The 21306-nt window shown below is 33.0% G+C and overlaps 1 long non-coding RNA gene across 1 annotated transcript; it reads left to right on the forward strand.

The window, feature by feature from the left end:
* Positions 1-4173: 4173 nt before the first annotated feature.
* Positions 4174-20087, forward strand: LOC103101740 (uncharacterized). The gene is made up of 3 exons (XR_463991.2): positions 4174-4493; positions 4726-4931; positions 19849-20087. It is a non-coding gene; the product is annotated as an uncharacterized LOC103101740 (long non-coding RNA).
* Positions 20088-21306: the final 1219 nt, after the last annotated feature.

Genomic DNA, 21306 nt, shown 5'->3' on the forward strand with positions numbered 1-21306 from the left:
AATAATACTTTATATAAAAATAGGTGAAAAAATTTAAGAATTATGAAAATATAATAAAAAACTTGCTTAAAGAGGCACAGATTTTTTAAAATAATTCCTAAATGTAGCCTAATTGAAAAAGAGATAAAAAATACACAGATGAAAATAGAAAGCAGAATTGGCCAAATGGAAAATGAAGTACAAAAGTTCACCAATGAAAATAATTCCTAAAAAATAGAAGTACATTTGTATTTTTTTTTCATTATTTCCCTGGATATCCTTGATCCTTTGTTCTTCCAAATAAACTTTGTTATGTGTTTTTTTTTTCTAAATCAGTAAAAAAAAAAAATTTGGAAGTTCAATGGGTATGGCACTAAATAGATAGATAAGCTTGGGTAGGATGGTCATTTTTAATATCTTAGCTCATCTCACCCATGAGCAATCAATGTTTTTTCCAATTATTTAGATCTAGTTTTAATTGTGTGGAGAGTGTTTTGTAGTTGTGTTCATATAGTTCCTGTGTTTGTCTCAGCAGATAGATTCCTAAGTATTTTATTTTGTCTAAGGTGATTTTGAATGGAATTTCTCTTTCTAATTCTTGATGCTGAGCTGTGTTGGAAATATATAGAAATGATGATGACTTATGTGGGTTTATTTTGTACCCTGCAATTTTGCTAAAGTTGTTGATTATCTCGACTAGCTTTTTGGTTGAATCTCTAGGATTCTTTAAGTAGACCATCATGTCATCTGCAAAGAGCGATAGCTTGGTCTTCTCCTTTCCTATTTTAATGCCTTCAATTTCTTTTTCTTCTCTAATTGCTATTGCTAGTATTTCTTGTACAATGTCAAATAATAGTGGTGATAATGGGCATCCTTGTTTCACTCCTGATCTTATTGGGAATGCATCTAGTTTATCCCCATTGCAGATGATGTTAGCTGATGGTTTTAGATATATACTATTTATTATTTTTAGGAATGACCCTTCTATTCCTATGCTTTCTAGTGTTTTCAATAGAAATGAGTTGTATTTTGTCAAAGGCTTTTTCTGCATCTACTGAGATAATCATGTGATTTTGCCAGTTTGCTTGTTAATGTGGTCATTTATGTTTATGGTTTTCCTAATATTGAACCATCCTTGCATTCCTGGTATGAATCCTACCTGGTCATAGTGAATAACCCTCCCGATCACTTGCTAGAGTCTTTTTGCTAGCATCCTATTTAAGATTTTTGAATCTAATTTAGGAGATTGGTCCATAGTTTTCTTTCTCTGTTTTTGACCTGCCTGGCTTTGGAATCAAGGCAGAAGGTTTAAAAAATAGTCACAAAGAGAATTTTTTTTTTCATAGGACTATAGATAGGTTTGATTTCTTCAACTGAAAACTGCCAGTTCATTCGCTTTGACCATTTATCAATTGGGACATAACTTGTATCCTTATGAATTATATTCAGTTCTCTATCATTGAAATGAGACTTTTATCAGAGAAATTTGTTGTAATTTGGGGGTTACGATTACAGTGTATTTTCTTTCATTCTTTTTCCTCACATTTTTTACTTCTTCCTCTATGCTTTCACCCTGTCCCTCCTCAAAAATGTTTTATTTCAGTCCACTATCTCCCTTAATCAACTCTCCCTTCTATTAGCTGTTCTGCCACATAGTCTTCCCTCCTTCTTTCCCTTTAGGGTAACAGATTTCTGAGCCTAAATGAATAGATATGTTATTCCCTCTTTCACATCTTTTTAATGTGACCTAACTGCTCCATTCTGACCCTATATTAACCATTCTCCCAGCACCAATCTTTGAAACCCCTTGATTTTATTTTTCCTCTTTGTTATCATTTTTTGTCATATATATTAAGATAGCCCATTGTAATCAATTCACATGTATGTCCTCTAAGCATATATACTCCTTCTAATTATGCTAATAATCATAATCTTTGAAATTATTAGAAGCATATAGTTCTGTAGGAATATCAACAGTTTGTTTTTATTGAATCCCTATGATTTGCTTTTCCTTTACCTTTTAATGCTTCTCTTAAATATTATATTTGAAATTCAAAATTTCTATTCAGGTCTGGTCTTTGCATGAGAAATGATCAAAAATCCTCTTGCAATAAATATATAATTTCCGCCTGGAAAGGTTATAATCAATTTTGTAGAGTAATTCTTGGTTGTAATCCTTTGTTTTCCAGAATATCACATTCTAAGTTGTTCAATCCTTTAATGAAGGACATACTAAATCTTATATTATTCTCATTGTAGCTCTATGATATATTATTTCCTTGACTTTGGAGCTAGAATTTTGCTACAAGATTGGTTATACTATTGGCTATAATATTCCTGGGAGTTTCTGTTTGGGAATCTCTTTTAGCAGATGAATAAGGGGTATTCTTTTGATTTCTATTTTACCTCATAATTATAGAATATCAGGGCATTTTTTCCTGATAATTTCTTCAAAGATGATATCTATCCTTCTTTTCTGGTTGTGGCTTTCAAGAAGTCCTCTAATTTTTAAATCATTTCTCTTCAGTCTATTTTCCAGGTCTGTCATTCCAATGACATATTTCACCTTTTCTTCTATTTCTTAAATTATTTTTGTTTTATTTTACTGGGGTTTTTTTTGCAACTTTAGGGAGTCAGTCATGTTCACTTGTTCAATTCTAATTTTTCAGAAATTATTTTCCTAAGCAATCTTTTTATATCTCCTTTTACATGTGGCCAATTGAGCTTTTTTTTTTTTAGCAGTTCTCTTCAGTTGAATTTTGTTCATCTTTTATCATTGGCCTATTCTGTTTTTTAAAATGTTATTTTCTTCAGTATTTTAGTGCCTCCTTTACCAAATTACAGACTCTTTTTTCATGATTTTATTAATTGTTTTTAATTCTTTTCTCAACTTTTCTTCTATCTCCAATATCTTCTTTTTAAAATGCTTTTTGAGAACTTCCAGGAATTCTCTTTTAGCCATTTCACATTTTATTTTGATTACTTGCATGGTGCTATTTTAGAAATGTTGACATCAATAGTAAATCTCAATTATTTCTTAAATTTTTAAATAAGTTCATGAATAGATTAATATCAGGGAGAATTCTAACTAGCCCTGATATAATGGTGTATTGCTAGTTCTTTGATGATATGATTTAATAAGGTACAATTGTATCTAAAATGCTTTACAAGGTTAAATCTTATATGAATATTAGCAATTATTATTATTGTTATTACTCTTATTAATTCAACCTATCATTGCTCTTATGTTTACTGTGCTGTGTAAATCTTACATTATTCTGCTTCAAAAAATTGTTCAATAATTAACACAAATTATTACTTTTTTCAAGGAATTGTTTTCTAGTTGGTGTTTATTTTGTTCAGCACATGCATTTTGTTTGGCTACAAAAGTGGGTAAAATCTTTCAAAATTACTATTCATTTTTTTCATTAGTCACTTTCATATAAGATTGGAATATGAAAGAGTTGGCCTGTTGGAGAGAGAGACAGAAAGTGAGAGTGGGAGGAAGAGAGAGAGGGAGAGAGAGAGAGAGAGAGAGAGAGAGAGAGAGAGAGAGAGAGAGAGAGAGAGAGAGAGAACTATATCAAATCCTAGAAAATAGTAATTCTTATTTTCAAATATGAGTTGCCCATAAAATCAAAATGAAAAGTGCTTTACAATTATTTAATTGTTAATTCTCATAAAATCTTCAGTAAGGGTGAGGAAAAAATTTCATCCTCCTTCACAAGGTTCAAGTAAGTATGTGACACATTTTTAGGGGCAAGGATGTTGGTCAGTGGTGATTGATGATTATAACTCAAGGGTTCTTTATATAAAGTCATGCATTTATCCTTTAATCCCAATAGAATAGGATATGTTTCTCAATACACTCTCTAGTTGTAGAAGAGAGGCAATAACTAGTCTCTTTTACATAAGCCTGTTTCTACAGCATCACATTGATGGCTTAAATCATCTTAGCTATGCTGAACCCTTTTTGGCAATAAAATAAAAAAAAAGTATATTAAGTGCTAAATTCTGCCCATAACTGGTATTTCTCCTTGACAGTGAGTTTATGGAAGTTGTCAACTTCAGAGCCCAACTTATATGAAGGCAATCAGCTTCTTTGGGTAGATGAATTGATCTAGTCAGAAATGATGAGGATAAAATTAACAAATTTACCAATCCTTTGGAACTGAGGGTAGAATTGCCAGTTTTTGCATGCTGACATAAGCCTTCATGCAAAACTCAGATAGGGAAGTTATTCATCATTCTCAATCTCAGACCCTGTTACCTAGAAACCTCAGTTTTAGTTACAAGCATGGGATCACCATAGCAACCAATTAGTATTTATGATGCCAAGACAGTGTGTAGAGAAGGAAAAGGGGGGAGAATCTGGGTATTCTTGCTCATTTTGATATGACCTCAGGAGAGAAATTCAAAATAGTTGAACTTCCATTGAATGCAGAAGCTTTCATTACATATTTCCAAATTCACTCCACTCTCCCTTATTCCTCTTTAAATTTACCAAGTTGAATGTAAGTTCACCAAGGTGAATATATTTGATGGTAATTTTGTCTCAAAACTTTAATTTATTAACCTTGGCTAGAGGGAATTTCTATGTATCCTATGGAGGAGGGTGATCAAGCCTCCTGGAACTCAGACCCATATAATATTGCAAGATGTCATCCCTGACCAATCTTAAAGTTTGTTTTATCTGTGAACTCTTAAAGTAATTATCTCTGACATTCATTTCATTCTTATTTTTAGACCTCAAGTAAGAAGGAGGAGGAGGAGGAGAAGAAGAACAACAACAACAAACAAACAAACCATAACAACAACAACAACTCCTCAGAATTAAAGCTATCTAAAAGGGGAATGGGCTTCTTCAAGAATTGATGAATTCCCTGTCACAGGTTCAAGTCAAAGCTAGCTGATCACTTTCCAGGGATGTTATAGAAAAGATTACCATTAAGGTAAGTATATCAGACTAGACATCCTTTAAGGTACCTTCTATGCTGAGATTTTATGATTTGAAAATGTGATCACAGCTCAGTTTTCTCTAGTTTACCATTAATGTTAAACATGTTTTAAGTTGAGTCTGATGTTAACTTTAGATTGATGTTAAGAAATGAAATCAAGGCAAGGCCAAAATGGCAGAAAAGAAGCAGGAAAAGCTTGAAAGCACCATGAGCATCTCCTCTGGCCAATATTAAAAGAAGACAACAAAAAAGAATACTGGAGTAAAAGGACCAGCAAGGAGATTGAGTGAAGCAACTTTCATGCAAAGAAAAACTTGAAACATCATCAGAGATCATCTGGGTCACTGGGGTAAGAGAGAAGAAGAGCCAGCATGAGGCTGTAAGGGGCAAGCCAGTGGCAAGAGCTCCCCCACCCCACATTTATTTCCCCAGGTTCTGAACGTGGACACAAAGAAATATTCATAGCCTGAGACCCTGCCTAAACCAATAGCAGTACAATCCAATTCACAACCCTGTAAAGTTACAAGCAAATCTGCAATAATGTCTAGAGTTCTAGCCCAAGGCAATCTGTGCTGAATACCTGATCTGTGTTCACTCAGAGTAAAGCAAAAAGCCCCAGCCCAAACTTGTTGTGAGGACCTCAACCCCAGTTTCAGGCAATTTGTGTAGCACTCTAGGTCAATGTAAAACCAGAGCTAAGCCCCTGGATCCACAGTAAAGACAGTCCCCAGGGCACTGGCCTGTGGAAGTCTAAATCTAGCTAGCCCTTAGCAAAGAAAAAGACAGAGTGCCATGGTAAGGCAATCCATAGTGTGCCTGGTCTGATCAAGTCAAGAGTAAGACCAAAATCCCCCACCCATGACAGATGATAGAATTTGAGTCATTAGCAATCTTAAGGGGTGATTGATTCAGGAGTGGGAAGCAGCTTACTGAGCACCCAGCACACAGGACTTCACACCACTTTGGAATAAGTGAAACTTCCAGAAACCCAGAAATAAGGTTAAGGGTAGCATCAGGGAAGAACTGAAGTTTAAGAGAGTGACCTATCCTCCCTGAGAACAGAACCTGCCTTTAAAATAAATGTGAAAGTCAAGAAAAATGCTGGGAAAATAAACAAACAAAAAATACATACCTAAACATAGAAAAATTTTGTGGAGACAAAGATCAAGGCACAGACACAGAAGGAGGCAATGAAAGCAAAGTAAATACATGTAAGGTTCTAAAGAAAAATATGAAAAGGATTTAGATTCTGGAAGGGCTCAAAGAGGATTTTAAAAATCAGTTAAGAAAGACAGAAGATATATGGAGAAGAGAAATGAAAGCAATGCAAGAAGAAATGGACCAAATAAAAAAAGAGGTTCAAAAGCTGATGGAAGAAAATAATTTTTTAAACATTAGAATTGGACAACTAGAAGCTAAGGATTTTATTAGATATCAATAAACAATAAAACAAAATCAAAAGAAGAAGAAAAAAAAGAAGAAAAAGGGAAATTATCATTAAAAAAAAAACCTAAAATATAGATCCAGGAGGGACAAATTTAAATTATTAACCTACCTGAATGCCATGATTCAAAAAAAAAAAACAACCTAGAAATTATAATACAAGGATTATCAAAGATAATTGCCCTGAAGTTCTTGAACAAAATAGTAAAATAGAAATTAAAAGAATCTACATATTACCCCAAAAAAGAAATTTGGAAATGATAGCTCCCAGGAATATGGTAGCTAAATTCAAGAGCCCCCAAGTCAAAGAGAAAATATTGTGAGCAGCCAGAAAGAAAACAATGCAAAGACCATGGCCCTACGGTAAGGTTTCAAAGAATTTAACAGCCTAGAAGGTTGGAAGACATAGAGTATGCTATTCCAGAAGATGAAAGATATAGGTCTACAACTCAGAATCACCTATTCCATGAAACTGAATATATTCTTTCAAGGGAAAAATGGTTATTAAATAAAATAAAAGATTTCCAAGCATTCCTGATGAAAACACCAGACCTAAACAGAAAATTTAATGTCCAAACAAAAGACCCAAGAGAAGTCTAAAAAATAAGTAAGAAAGAGAAAATCTAAGAGATTAAAATAGGTCAAAGTTTACCTATTCTTTCATAGAAATGGATATTTATAATTCTTATTTTTAAATAATAGTAGAACAATAAGAAGGAGTATACATACCCAGAGGATGTAAAATTAAATGAATTAAGATTATATGATATGCCAAAAAAATTGAGTGAAAAATAGGATTACACTGAGAGAAAAGGGAAGGAGAGCTGCAATGGGGCAAATTGTTTCACTTAAAGAGGTATGAAAAACTATTACAGTGGAGAGAAAATGAGGGCGGTAGCAGGAAAAATTTAAATTTTATTTCATTTTAACTGGCTCAGAGAGGAAATAATAACCATACTCATTAGGTTATAGAATTCCATCTTACCCTATTGAGACGTAGAAAGGGAATAAGACAAGGACAGGGTTGGTGGTAATAGGAGGGAAAGAGATGTGGGGGAGGAGAGAGGGAAAAGCTAAACACCAGTGAAGATGGACAGAGAGAAAGGAAAAAGCACAGAATCAAGAGTAAAATAAAATACAGCGGGATACATTGTTGTCAATCATAACTGTGAATATAGTTGGGATGAACTAGCCCATAAAATGGAAGAAGAGAGCTGAGTGGTTTAAAACTAGAATACTATTATATATTGTTTATAAGAAATACATTTGAAGCAGTGACACAGAGTAAAAGTAAGGGGCTAGAGCAGAATTTATTGTGTATCCTCTGAAATAAAAAAGCAAAAATAGCAATCATGATTTCAGACAAAGCTAAAGAAAAAAATATATCTGATTAAGAAAGATAAGGAAGGAAATTACATCTTGCTAAAATGTACTATAAACAATTAAGTAATATCAGTACTAAACATATGAATGCACAGCCAAGATGGAGTTTTAGGGCAACTGAAGCTCAAACCTCTCTGACACTTTTTCCAAACCAATATTTATATCATGCTTCAAAGAAAACAGAAATCAAAACACAACAAGAAGAAATCAGAGTACTATCCTACTGAAAAAAAAAAACTTGTGAAAGTTAGGCACAGTGTGTCTTTTTTCACAGGATAAGGGAAAGATGGGCTAGCTGAACACCTTCTGTTACCTACTGCACTGAGACCTGCAAAAATATCCAGCTGGCTATGTGAGCCACAGGCAGAGATTGTAACCCTGAGGGACCACCTCTGGCCTACCACACTAGGTTCAGAACTTTGATTTCTACTAGCAGGGAGAAATGTTGGGGAGGCCATTGGGCAAAAAACCCTCACCCACCCCACTGAAATCTGCAAGACCAGCTTCCTATGTGAGCCTCAGTTGGAGGCTGAAACCATGAGGGAACAACTCTGGCCCACCACAGAAGGTCCAGGACTCTGACCTGGCATGTAGAAACTCAGAATGGGAAACACCTGAATGGACACCCTTCACCCCTATATCTACAGTGAAGAATTTGCTCTAGGGCAGACTATTGCTCAGCAGGTTAGCTCAACCAGGTGAATCCACTAAAGCAGCAGAAGATTGAGAAAAGTGAAAATGTAGCCTCAAGGCATTATAGCTCAAATGCTCTGGTTTAGTAAATCAATAGAGGGGTAAGTTTATAATCCATAAGGCATGAAAAAAGTAAATAAAATGAATAAACAAGAAAAAATTGAAAACTCTGATTTAAAATTTCTATGCCAATGAGGACCAAAGAACAGAACAAATTGACAAGGACAAGATTCATAGAACATCTAGCAAAGCCTCAAAAAAGTCAGGGAATTTGATGGAAGCTCTAGAGGAGCTCAAAAAGGAATTTAAAAATCAAATAAAACTGGTTAAAGGAAAATGACAAAAAGAAAATAGTAGCCTAAAAGTCAAATAGGTTATCAGAAAACAGAGGCACAGTCATTGAAAGCCAGAATTGACCAGCTGGAAAATAATGCAAAAAAAAAAAAGATGGAAGAAAAGGAGAATATCTTGAAATGAAGAACAGACCAAATGGAAAAGGAGAATCAAAAGGTCAGGGAAGAAATTTAGTCTTGAAAAATTAGAATTGTGCAATTTGGAGGTAATGGCTTCATGAGACACCAGGACATATTAAAAGAAAATCAAAAGAATAAAAAAAATTTGAAGATAATATGTGACACCTCAGTGAGAAAACAACTGACCTAAAAAATAGATCCAGGAGAGACAATTTAAGAATTATTGGACTACCTCAAAGTCATGACAGGAAAAAAAAAACAAAAAACCTAGTGACAATACTACAGGAAATTACCCAAGAAAACTGCCTTGAAATTCTTGAACAAGATGGTAAAATAAAGATTGTAAGAATCCACAGACTTCAAGAACCTAGTATTTGATAAACCCAAAGATCCCAGTTTTTTGAATAAGAACTCACTATTTGACAAGAGCTACTAGGAAAATTGAAAAACAGTATGGAAAGAATTAGATTTAAATCAACATCTCCACACCCTATACCAACATAAATCCCAAATGAATAAATGATTTAAACATAAAAATTGAAAATCATAAATAAATATGAAGATGGGATTAACTCTCCCTTGCCCATTTTTAAATTTAATCACCAGTAGTATATATACACCACTTACACTTGAATGGGGGAGGTCTGTGACCCACATGTGCAAAAGTGGGTGATGAATCAGAAACCACTGACTGCCCCCTGGGCAGTCCTAAGCAAAACTATAGACTATAATTTGTCCACATAAAAAGTATAGGAATATACAGGAAGTAATGCAACAAAGCATCTTTAAAAGGAGTTATAACTTCCTTTAAAAGGAGTTACAACTTCCTGTGAGGCACTTCTTTTTTCTTTGAAGTTCTGAGCTCAAGTTGGAGGCTGGTGAAGAATCTGATTACTGGATCTGAGACCTTGGACTTGGTGAGACTGTTCTTAAATCTCTCCCTTTGAACTTCCATGTGGGTGAGTGTAAAAAGCTGACTCCTTTTCTAGATCTTCTTAAGGGACTGCCCTCAGGACTGATATCCCCTTTTGAAAGAGGCTTCATGACTGAAGATCTTGCTTCATTCATCCCTGGCTCAAGACTGAGGCCCCTCTGGCTGATTTCTAATTAGCCCTGCCTGGGTTGAATCAGGGACTGAAGCAAAATATTTAGTGTGTTAGGTAAGATATCTTACCCTATTCTCTCTCTGATTTTCTTACTTTTACTCTTTCTATATTTTGTAAATAAATTGCTAAAAAAATCATTTGGAATTGATTAAATTCCTGGCAACCATACTCTTAAATAATCTAATCCAACCCTTTGCATTTCTGTCTCTAACAAATTAAAAGAACATAGAATTGTATGCCTTATGTCTGTCATATCTATGGGAAAGAAGGAATTTAAAACCAAACAAAAGATAGAGAATTTTGCATCTAGGATGCAAAATTAATAATTTTGATTATAATAAATTAAAAAGGTTTTATATGAACAAAACCAATACAATCAATATTAGAAGGGAAGCAACAAACTGGGGAAAAGTTTTTTTAATGGAACTCTCAGACAATTCTCTAATTTCCCAAATATATAAGGAACTAAGTCATATGTACAGGATATCAAGCCATTCCTCAATTAACAAATGGCCAAGGGACAGAAATAAGCAGTTTTCAGATAAAGAAATAAAAACTATCAATAATCATGTGAAAAAAAATTCTAAATCCCTCCAAATTAGACAAATCCAAATCAAAACAACTCTGAGGCACTACCTTATACCTATCAGATTGACCAATTTGACACTAAAGGAAAATAATAAATGTTGGGGGACATCTGGCAAAATTGGAACTCTAATGCTTTGCTGATTGAGTTGTGAAGTCATCCAACTATTCTGGAAGGCAATATGGAATTATGTCCAAAGGGCTTTAAAAGACTGCATGTCCTCTGATCTAGCAATAATACTACTGAGTTTGTACTTGAAAGAGATTTTTAAAAAATGTTTATACAAACATATTTATAGCTGAGTTTTTTGTGGTGGCAAAAAACATGGAAAATAAATGCATGCCCCTTAGTTGAGGAATGACTGAAGAAAATATGGCTCATGTTTGAAAAGGAATATTATTATACTCTAAGGAATGAGGAACTGGAGGATGTCTATGTGAACTGGAAGGACCTCCATGAACTGATGCAGAGTGAAAATGAGCAAAACCAGGAAAATATTTTACACAGAAAGTGAAACATTGTGGCTTAATCAAATGTTAAAAACTTTACTACTAATAATAATAGCAATGCAATCATCCTGGACAATACTGAAGGATTTATGAGGAATGCTATGCACATCCAGAGAAAAGAATTGTGAAAGTAAAAACACAGAAGAAAACATGTGATTCTATGGGTATATAATTAAGGGTTTGAGTTTTAAAAGATTACTCTATTACCAATATGAATAATATGGAAATAGGTTTTGAGCAATAATACATGCATAACCCAGTGGAATTGCTTCTCAGATCAGGGAAGGAGGAGCAAAGTAGGGAGGGAGAGAACATGAATCATATAACTATGGAAAATATTCTTGATTAATTAATTTTTTAAAATAATTAGAATACATATACCAAATGGTATAGCATTTAAAATTTTTAAAAAGTTAAGCTAAATTCAGATGGAAATAGACATTTTGTAAAACTATACTATTACAGAATCTCAAATTCTCCCTTTCAGATCAGAATAAATAAAACCAAAAAGTAAACAAGAAAGAAATAAGGAAAGTGATTGAAATCTTAGAAAACATAGAACTAAGAGATCTTTGGATAAAATTGAAATGGAAATAGAAAGGAATAAAGATAATTTTCAGCAGTACATGGCTTCTACAACAAAAATTGAGCATAAGACTTCACAAACAAATTCTGAAAAGCATCCTTTTCAGCTCACAATACAATAAAAATTATAATGAATAAGGCTTCATGTAAAGACAAATAAAAAACTAATTGGAAACTAATCTAATCCTTAAAAGATGGTGGCTCAAAGAATAAATTATAGAAATAATTTTACCAATGAGCATAATAATAATAAGTAAACAACATATTAAAATTAATGGGATAGAGCAAAATCAGTACTTAGGGGAAAATTTCTCTCTCTAAATGCTTACATTAATAAAATAGAGAAAATAAAAACTATTTAACATGCAACTAAAAACCTAGGAAAAGAACAAATTAAAAATCCTGATTTAAAGACTAAATTGGGAATCCTAAAAATTTAAAGGAGAAATTAATAAATTTAAAGTAAGAGAACCTTTGAACTAATACATAAGACTAGGAGTTGGTGTTATAAAAAAAAGAAAATGGAATGTTGGTTAATATGATCAAAAATAAAAGAAAAAATCAAATAATTAATATCAAAAATGAAAAGAGTGAACTTACCACCAATAAAGAGGAAATTAAAGAAATAATTGGGCGCTATTTTGCCAAATTATATGCCAATAAATCTGACAATATAAGTGAAATTGATGAACATTTTCAAAAATACAAATTGACAAGTTTAAGAAAAGAGAAAATAGAATATTTAAGTAATCTCATCTCAGAAAAAGAAATTGAGCAATGAAAATGACCTCCCTATGAAAAAATCTCTAGATGGATTCACAAGTGAATTTTATCAAACATGTAAAGAAAAATTAATCCCAATAATACATAAACTATTTGAAGAAACAGGCAGAGAAAGAATCCTATTAAATTATTTTCATGAAACAAATATAGTACACTAACCTAAGCCAGTTAGAGCAAAAACAGAGAAAGAAAATTATAGGCTTATTTCATTAATGAATGTAGATGCTAATATTTTAATAAGACAATAGCAGAGAGACTACAGCAACATATCACAAGGATAATTCACTATGACTAAGTGGGATTTATACCAAGAATGAAGAGATGGTTTATTATTGGGAAAATTTGAGCATAATTGACCATATCAATAACCAAACTAACAGAAACCATATAATTATCTCATTAGATGCAGAAAAAGCCTTCATCAAAATAAAACATCCATTTCTATTTAAAAAAAAAACTATAAATCATAAGAATTAATGGGTCATTCCTTAAAATGAAAACTACTACTAAAACATTTGGCAAGTATCATATGCAATGGGAATAAGTTAGAAGCCTTCCCATTAAGAGCAAGAGTAAAGTACAGATGCCCATTGTTGCCATTATTATTTAATATTATATTAGAAATGCTAGCTATAACAGTAAGGAAAGAAAAAGAAATTGAAGAAATTACAGTAAGCAATGAGGAAATGAAATCTATCACTATTTGTGAATGATATGATAGTAAACTTAATGAATCCTAGGGAATTAACTAAATAACTAGTTGAAATATTTAACTTTAGTGAAGTTGCAGGATACAAAATAAATCTGCATAAATCATCAGAATTTCTATACATTAGCTACAAAGTCTAGCAGCAGGAGATAGAAAGAGAAACTCCATTTGAATCACTCTATACAATAAAAAATACCCAAGAATCTACTTGTGAAGGCAAAATATAGGAATCATATGAACACAATTACAAAACTTTTCACACTAATGAATTCAGATCTAAACAATTGGGAACATATCAATTGCTCATGGGGAGGCCAAGCTATGATCAAACAACCAAATAATTATTTTATAGCACTAAAAATAGATATATGATTTAGACATAAAAAGTGATACCTTGACTAAATTAGGTCAAACAGAATACTTTACCTGGCATATCTTTGGAGAAGACAAGATTTATGACCAAACAAGAGATACAGTGTATTATAAGATATAAAATGATTAATTTTGATTATATTAAATTAAAAGGCTTTTGTAAAAATAAAACTAATATAACCAAGATTAGAAGAGAAACAACAAACTAGGGAAAAGTTTTTTTATAACAAATGTCTCTGATAAAGGTCTAACTTCTCAAATTTATAGAAAAAGAATTGAAATTTATAAGAATAAAAGCTATTCCCCAAATCATAAATGGTCAAAGGATATGAACAAATAATTTTCAGATGAAGAAATCAAAGCCATCAATAATCATATAAAATATTAAATCATTCTTGATTAGAGAAATACAAATTAACACAATGCTGAGATAGTACCTTATACCTATTAGATTGGACAGGAAAGATTCGCAAGAAAGGAAGGTGGTAAATGTTGGAAGGGATGTGGAAAAATCACAACACTAATGCATTATTGGTGGAGTTGTGAACTGATTTAGCCATTTTAGATGGCAATTTTGAACTATGCCCAAAGAGCTACAAAACTGTGCATACTTTTGGATCTGATGATGCAACTACTAGGTCTGCATCCCAAGGGAATAATAAAAAAAGGGAAAGAACCTAATTTACAAAAATATTTACAGTAGCTTTTTGTAATGACAAAGAATTGGAAATTATGGGGATGTTCATCAATTGGGGAATGGTACGTGTTGGTAACAATACTATTATGCTATAATAAATGATAAGCAAGACGATTGCAGAAAAATCTGGAAAAATCTGCAGGAGCTGATACAGAGCAAAATAAGTATAACTGGGAGAACAGTATTCACAATAATAACAATAGTACATGATGATTAGTACATGATGATTATCTGTGAAAACTTAGCTACTCTCAGCAAAGCAGTGATCTGGGACAATCCTGAAAGACTTATGATGGGGAAGGCTCTCCACATTCCTGAAAAGGAACTGTTGGTATTGTCTTTACCATCTGTTTATTTATGGCTTTATTTGGGGATTTTGGTTATGTACAAGTGTGCTGTTGCAACAATGACCAATATGGAAGTGTGTTTTGCATGACAATAAAAATAAAATTTTAAAAAAGTGAAATTAGTAATTCTGACCCAGGTCTAATTATAGTCTATTATCCACCCACCTCTGTTTTCCCCCTTCCAGGTAGGTCAGTCCCTGCTTTATATGTCTGCAACTACATGACTACCATAAAATCAAATGTGAATGTTATATTTAATATGCATATAAAAACATAAATTGAGACTTAGTTCATCTCCTAAACCTTCATAGTCACTATCCTGCCCACACTCAGTAACACCTAACTTTAATGTATGTATCATCTTTCTGTATTTCTATCTCTATTGTGAATCTTAAAACTGCTCAGACTCTACTTCAGAAGATGTGATTAAGCTATTCCCCGTTTTCTACAATGGAGGTACTTAGTCAGGAATGTATCCAGAACTTTACAATTACTCCACCCTGCTCAGACAGTGGCTTAGGGGACGATAAAGTTGTAAAATTCCTGATTGAACAATGAAAAGTCCCCAACTCATACTTATAGTGAAGCAAAAACCCTAAGCTAGGTGGTCTATTTTATATCTAATACAAAAAGATGATAAGTACCTATAAAGGTTAAATTAATCACTAAAAGGTCAAGAAATTTATAAAGGGCAAGCTTAGCAAAGAGATGTGAAATTCTCTGAAGATATAATCTAATCAGAGAAGGTGATAACAAAAGAAGATGTGAACTAAGAATGGACAGTCTTGGGGAAAAGCGTCTACTGTGATTGGTAGATATGAAAATTTAGGGGAGGTTACATAAGAGAAAATTCTCTTTAAAAGGAGGTCAGGAGTTCAGAGGAGGCTCTCTGAATTTAGTTGGAGTTTGGAGTTAGTTTGGAGGAGCTGGGTCTCTGAACTCAGTTCAGGAGTTGAGGATTTCAGTGAAGGACTGGAGTTTTGCTTGGGACAAATCTTGTGGTGAGTGATTAAAGACTGACTAGTCTCTCTTAAGGCCCAGGCCTAGGCCCTTCCTACTATTTTCTCTTTCTCTCTCTCTCTCCCTTCCCTTAAATTCCTCCATTTTAATTAAAATCTTCATAAAACCCAGCTGACTTGGGTATTTTCATATTTGGGAATTTTTCCCATGGCGACCACTTATTTGTTATTTAAATCAAGACACTAAAAATTATCTTTACAGTTTTGGCAATTCACAGTCTTGGAAACCCACATTTTTTGCGGTTACACTATCCACATTTATGTCAATTTACAGCAATTCCTCTGTCTCCCTGTGTCTATCTCTGTGTCTGTCTATCTTTCAATCTCTGACTATTGTCAGTCATTACCTTATTGAATACTGGTCCTCCAAGATGTTCCAAACCCTGTAATGGTAGTAGCTTTATTTTCCCCAGGAATCCTCAAAGTCTGAATTGAAAACTATACTATATTCTACAGAACAAAAAGGGAACTCAATAACGACTTGGATCAGTGAAACTTCCCATCTATATCAGTGGTTATTACAAGCCACTTTATCTTACATTGTCAAATACATTATATGACATTTCTGGGGGAATATAACAGTGTAAATTTCCCCCTGTCACCTTTTGTCAAACTCATGCCAACTTCATCCTGAGATTCTCTCTTTTAGAAGGATACAAAGAATTTTCCTCACTGACATTAGCTTCAAAGGTATAAGGATGACTATCAAATATATTCCCAACTTCTCCTTGGCAGCTTACTATATACTTATATAATTTACCTCAGTGCTTCCTGAACTCTTGTTATCTAGAGGATAAATTACTATTATTGTTGTTGTTACTATTTTCATCATCTTCATTATAACTACTAACTACTAAAATTATTATTTTTTAATAAATTTTAAACCCTTATCTTCCATCTTAGACTCAATAATGTATATTGGTTCTACCTTGGTTCCAAGGAAGAAACATGATAAGGGTTGGGCAATTGAGTTTAAGTGATTTTCCCAGAGTCAGAATTGTGAAGTCTCTGATGTCAGATTTGAACTCAGAACCTCTTATCTCTGGATCTGGCTCTCAATACACTAATCCATCTAGCTGCTGCCATATTATTTCTATTTGCCATTCTATCAAAAAGAATCTTCATTAACTTGGGTCCTGATTCATCAGTAAAGTGAAAAAAAATCACATAGTATTGAGGCAATGTATGGTCCTGAAATATCTTCTGCATCTTTTTGTCAAGGATCAATAATTTGTAGTAGATATTTGTGTTAAGATTATGTTATTGAAAATGCATTATTTTAATTCTTTGTCATTTTTAACCCACATGCAAGATGTATAGAGATGCTATTTGGCCAAAAATTCAACCCAACTTCAGTTTTCATAACTGTCCATACTGGCTAAGAGAAATTTTGAGCACTGTGCTTTTTGGCTCTGAAATGATCTCTTTTACACTTCAAATGAAATTACTAAGACTAATATTCTGGACAATACTATGCTGTATCCAATTTAAGAAGTTTCTAGATTTCATTTTCAGAGTTTCTAGTATCATTCTTCATTATCCCACCTTTATGCTTCCAAATCTATCATTTAGTCCTCCTCTTCCACTTCTCTCCTACTAACTTCATATCAAATCAATGCCATGGAGTTATGGAGTATTTTTTGTAGATTTGGAAGTGGCTAGGATAAACTATGAAACCTTCGAGGGTTACTTACCTTTTAACATGGCCCAGAATCTTAAACTAAAGCAAGATAAGCTTAATGAATAGAATTTAGAGCATCAGCAAGATAGTGTTTTCTTTCTTCTCCTTTTTCCCTGAGAGACCACCACATCATCTTTTATATAACATTCCAAACAGAAATCTATCTCTAAAGATGATTGGTCCCAATTCTGGAATTTATTAAAAAGGTCCAAAAGCATGTTACCAATATACAAAATAATAATGTAGATTTTATTTACCAATAAATAAATGTTACTAAATATTTTATTTGTTTAATGACGTGAACAAAAACATGATGGAGAATCGAAAGCAACATAGGTGCAACTCTTTCTTACAGGGTACTTGCCACCTAGTGTAAAAACTTGATGTATGTAAGAAGTAATATAATAAGTGGCCCAGAAACAGTCAGTATTAATCAACCACAAATGATAGAACATAAAGCTTGAGAAGATTGGCAAGGATTTTTCAGAGGAGTGAACTTAATGTGTCAAGGAGTTGGTATCTCAAGAATTAGAGTGAGGGGCCCTCATACAACTCTGGGCCTGAGCTCAGTATCTGTACCATCTGGAGAGGGTTGCTCTGTGTTTTGTTGTTCAGTCACTTTTCAGTCATGTCCCATTCTTTATGACACTATTTGGGGTTCTCTTGACAATGATACTGAAATGGTTTATTCTTTCCTTCTCTAGCTCATTTAATGGATGAGGTATAGGGTTAAGTGACTTGCCAAATGTCACAAAGTTAGTAAATGTCTGAGGCCAGATTTGAATTCAGAAAGAGGAATCTTCCCTATTCCAGATACTATACACTATGACAAAACCTAGCTCCCCTATTAAAAAGTCTTGTTGATATGAATGACTCCACAGAGGATCAAAAATAGAAGTCAGAGTATTCAGTGATAAGACTGCTTATTTTTTGTGGGGGGCTACAATGCCTTTTAAAAAAGAGAGATCAGAGAAAACACGATAGAATGTTTGGTTAGGGCACTGTCAAATTATCCTGAAAAGCTCTGCCTTGAAAATCTGGTCCACCAGATGTCTTATCTAATAGAAGAGTACAATGAGACTCTACTATATGTTCTTAACTTCTTCTTTAAACAGGCTCTGTGGTAGGAGATGCTCCCCAAAGGGAATATTTGTGAAGGTAAGAACAGGATGAACAGCAGGAGACCAAGCACGTGCTTCTACCTTTTTCTCCTCCATGATAATTAACCATCATTTCTGCACTTCCTCATCTTCTTTGTATTGATCTTTCAAAATATAATGGGCACAGATAGCAAAAGGCAGGCTTAATAACAAACATTAAAATGAATAAATAATTACAGCCACTAATCTCCCTCAACCAACTGATTATTTGCTCAGTGACATTATTACATGAAACGAGCTTTACATAATTTAAAAGGACACTGCTAAGTTCTTTTCTATAGCTTTTCCTTCTCTTTGCCCTTGTTTCCTTAGCCTTTGAGAACCATGAGCTGCTGAGCTGAAGTGTATGTGTGCTAAAGGACAAAGTCACAAAAATAAATGTCTAGAACAAGTGGAAAAATGTACACAGATATACATAGCAGTGGTTTCAATAACTGATCTGATTTCCACCATTTTGAATTTCTAATGGAGAAATCTGACTGCCATTCAAGTAATTTTAAGCCACACCCCTACTAACAATAATTAGTATTTTCACCAAGCATATCAAAGATGATAATTCTATTTGGTATCATAGATAACTAAAGCTGAAGGTCAGTGTTTATAAGCGTCTTATCAAGATGAACAGAAAAGCAAATGTGGTACATGATAGATTAAAAGAGCCCAAATCCAGGAATGCCTATATATTTTTTCCTTCAGTACCTACTAGTCCTGATATTGTTTCTAATTCTCTTATTCCTTTAGGATTCTAGGCAATTCCTTATGCTTATAAATTGCATAAAACATAACAAAACTAATTCTCAGCTGTTAATACACTGACCCATCTTTATCACTACTAGTCCTTTATATGAAAGGAAATAAAGAAAATTATCAAAGTATACTATATAATGTATAAAAATCTAGCTGCTAATTTCGTAGTGGAAACTAATGGATTATTCATCTTTTGCAGAATGGTTAAACAAAGTATAAAATATGAATATCATAGAATACTATTTTATTATAAAAATTACATTATCAGATTAAGAAAAAAGTTAGGAGTCCTCATCAATAATGTTAAATGAATTGAGAACCATACAGAGAGCACTTCTATAAACAAAAAAAACAACTTTGAAAGATTTTAGAATTGTAATCAATCCAGTCATAAACTATAAGTTCTGAGGATTGAAGATTAAATATTACACATACATACACACACCCTTTCATAGACAACAGGCAAAATGAGACTCATTTTTTTTACTCAAGGCCAATATGGCAATTTGTTTTTATATACTATGTTTTTTTTATATATATGTTTATATATATATATATTATATGTTTTTATATACTATGCATGTTTGTTATAAGGATTTTTTGTTTTATTGAGTATAGAAAGACAGAGATACCAAGAGAAAAAGGGAAGAAAGAAAGAAGGATGTAAGGAAGGGATGGGAAAGAAATGACCAAGGAAGAATGGAAGGAAGAGATGATGGAAGGAGAGATGGAGGAAGAAAGGAAGGGAAGGACAACCTGCATTGGGAAAGTGAATTTCCTCACCAGGAGTTCTACATCTGTGAATCACATTCCAGTCCCTATCCCTATCATTAAGAACAAGAAAAACTAAAGATGAATCTCATTGAAACAATGTGTGTAGTGTCTATAATAGATTTTGCCATTATCTCAACTTGCCTCAAAAGAATAGATTTAAGAAATTATAGTATTAAATCTCTTAGATTAGGATTGGCGTCCAAGATATATAGACACATAAATATATACAAAAGAATGTCAAACAACTGACAACTTTATAGAAAAATGAGAGAAATGGAATTCAAAACCATTATGGGGTTTTACCTCATAAACAATGAACTGGAAAAAAAAAGAATTGATAGAAATAATGAATGTCAGGTTGTGAAAAGATAGGAACTTGAGTATATTACTGGTAGAGCTGTGGAAGAGTATGATCATTTTAGAAAGCAATTTGGGATTATACAAATGAAGTGAAAAAAATTTTAGACACTTTGACCCAGATAGTTTCATGACTAAGGAGGTCATTTAAAAGAAAGTTCTCATATGCACCAAACTATTTACAGCAGTCTGTTTTATAGTAGCAAAATTAAAACAAAACCAAAGGAAAACTGGAAATAAATTAGATGTCCATCAAATGGGGAATAGTTAAATAAATTAGGTACATAAATGTAATGGAATATTACTGTGCTATGAGAAATGATGCATATGAAAAATATAGAGAAGAACAGAAAGACCTATATAAAATGTTACAGAGCAGAGTTAACAGAGCCAAGAAAATTGTTTATACAATGGCTCAAATGTAAAAGGTAAGAATAGCTACAATGTAATTATATCAAAATAATCTAAGACCATTGGAATCACTGATCCAAATCAACTATTTTTCCACTTTTTTCTTTCTTCCTCTCCTCTCCCTCTCCCTCTTCCTCCCCCCCTCTCTCTCTCCTTTAGTCTCCATTACTCCCCCTCCCCAATAGGTCAATCACTCTCCACAGTCAATCTCCACAGAATCTCTTGTTGTCTCTATAAGATGCATATGTGTATATAGTTAAGGCCAAAGCAGGGTAATATGATGACAGAAGAAAAGGAACTGACTGAATCCCAACTATATTATTTACCTTGTAAAATTTTGAGAACCTTTATGTGCTAGCAATATAAATGTATGTAATTATAATTTACATATTTTAATTATGTATTTATGAATATGTATATATTTCAGACAAGGGTTATTGGAAGGCTGTAAGTGAGAGTCCATTGAGTCTTTTATTTTCTGTATGAAATTTTGAAATGAGGTAAAGTTGAAGAAAAGAACATATTGTATTCCTG

Source organism: Monodelphis domestica, chromosome 3, assembly GCF_027887165.1.
Source record: "Monodelphis domestica isolate mMonDom1 chromosome 3, mMonDom1.pri, whole genome shotgun sequence".
NCBI classification, from domain to species: Eukaryota; Metazoa; Chordata; class Mammalia; order Didelphimorphia; family Didelphidae; genus Monodelphis; species Monodelphis domestica.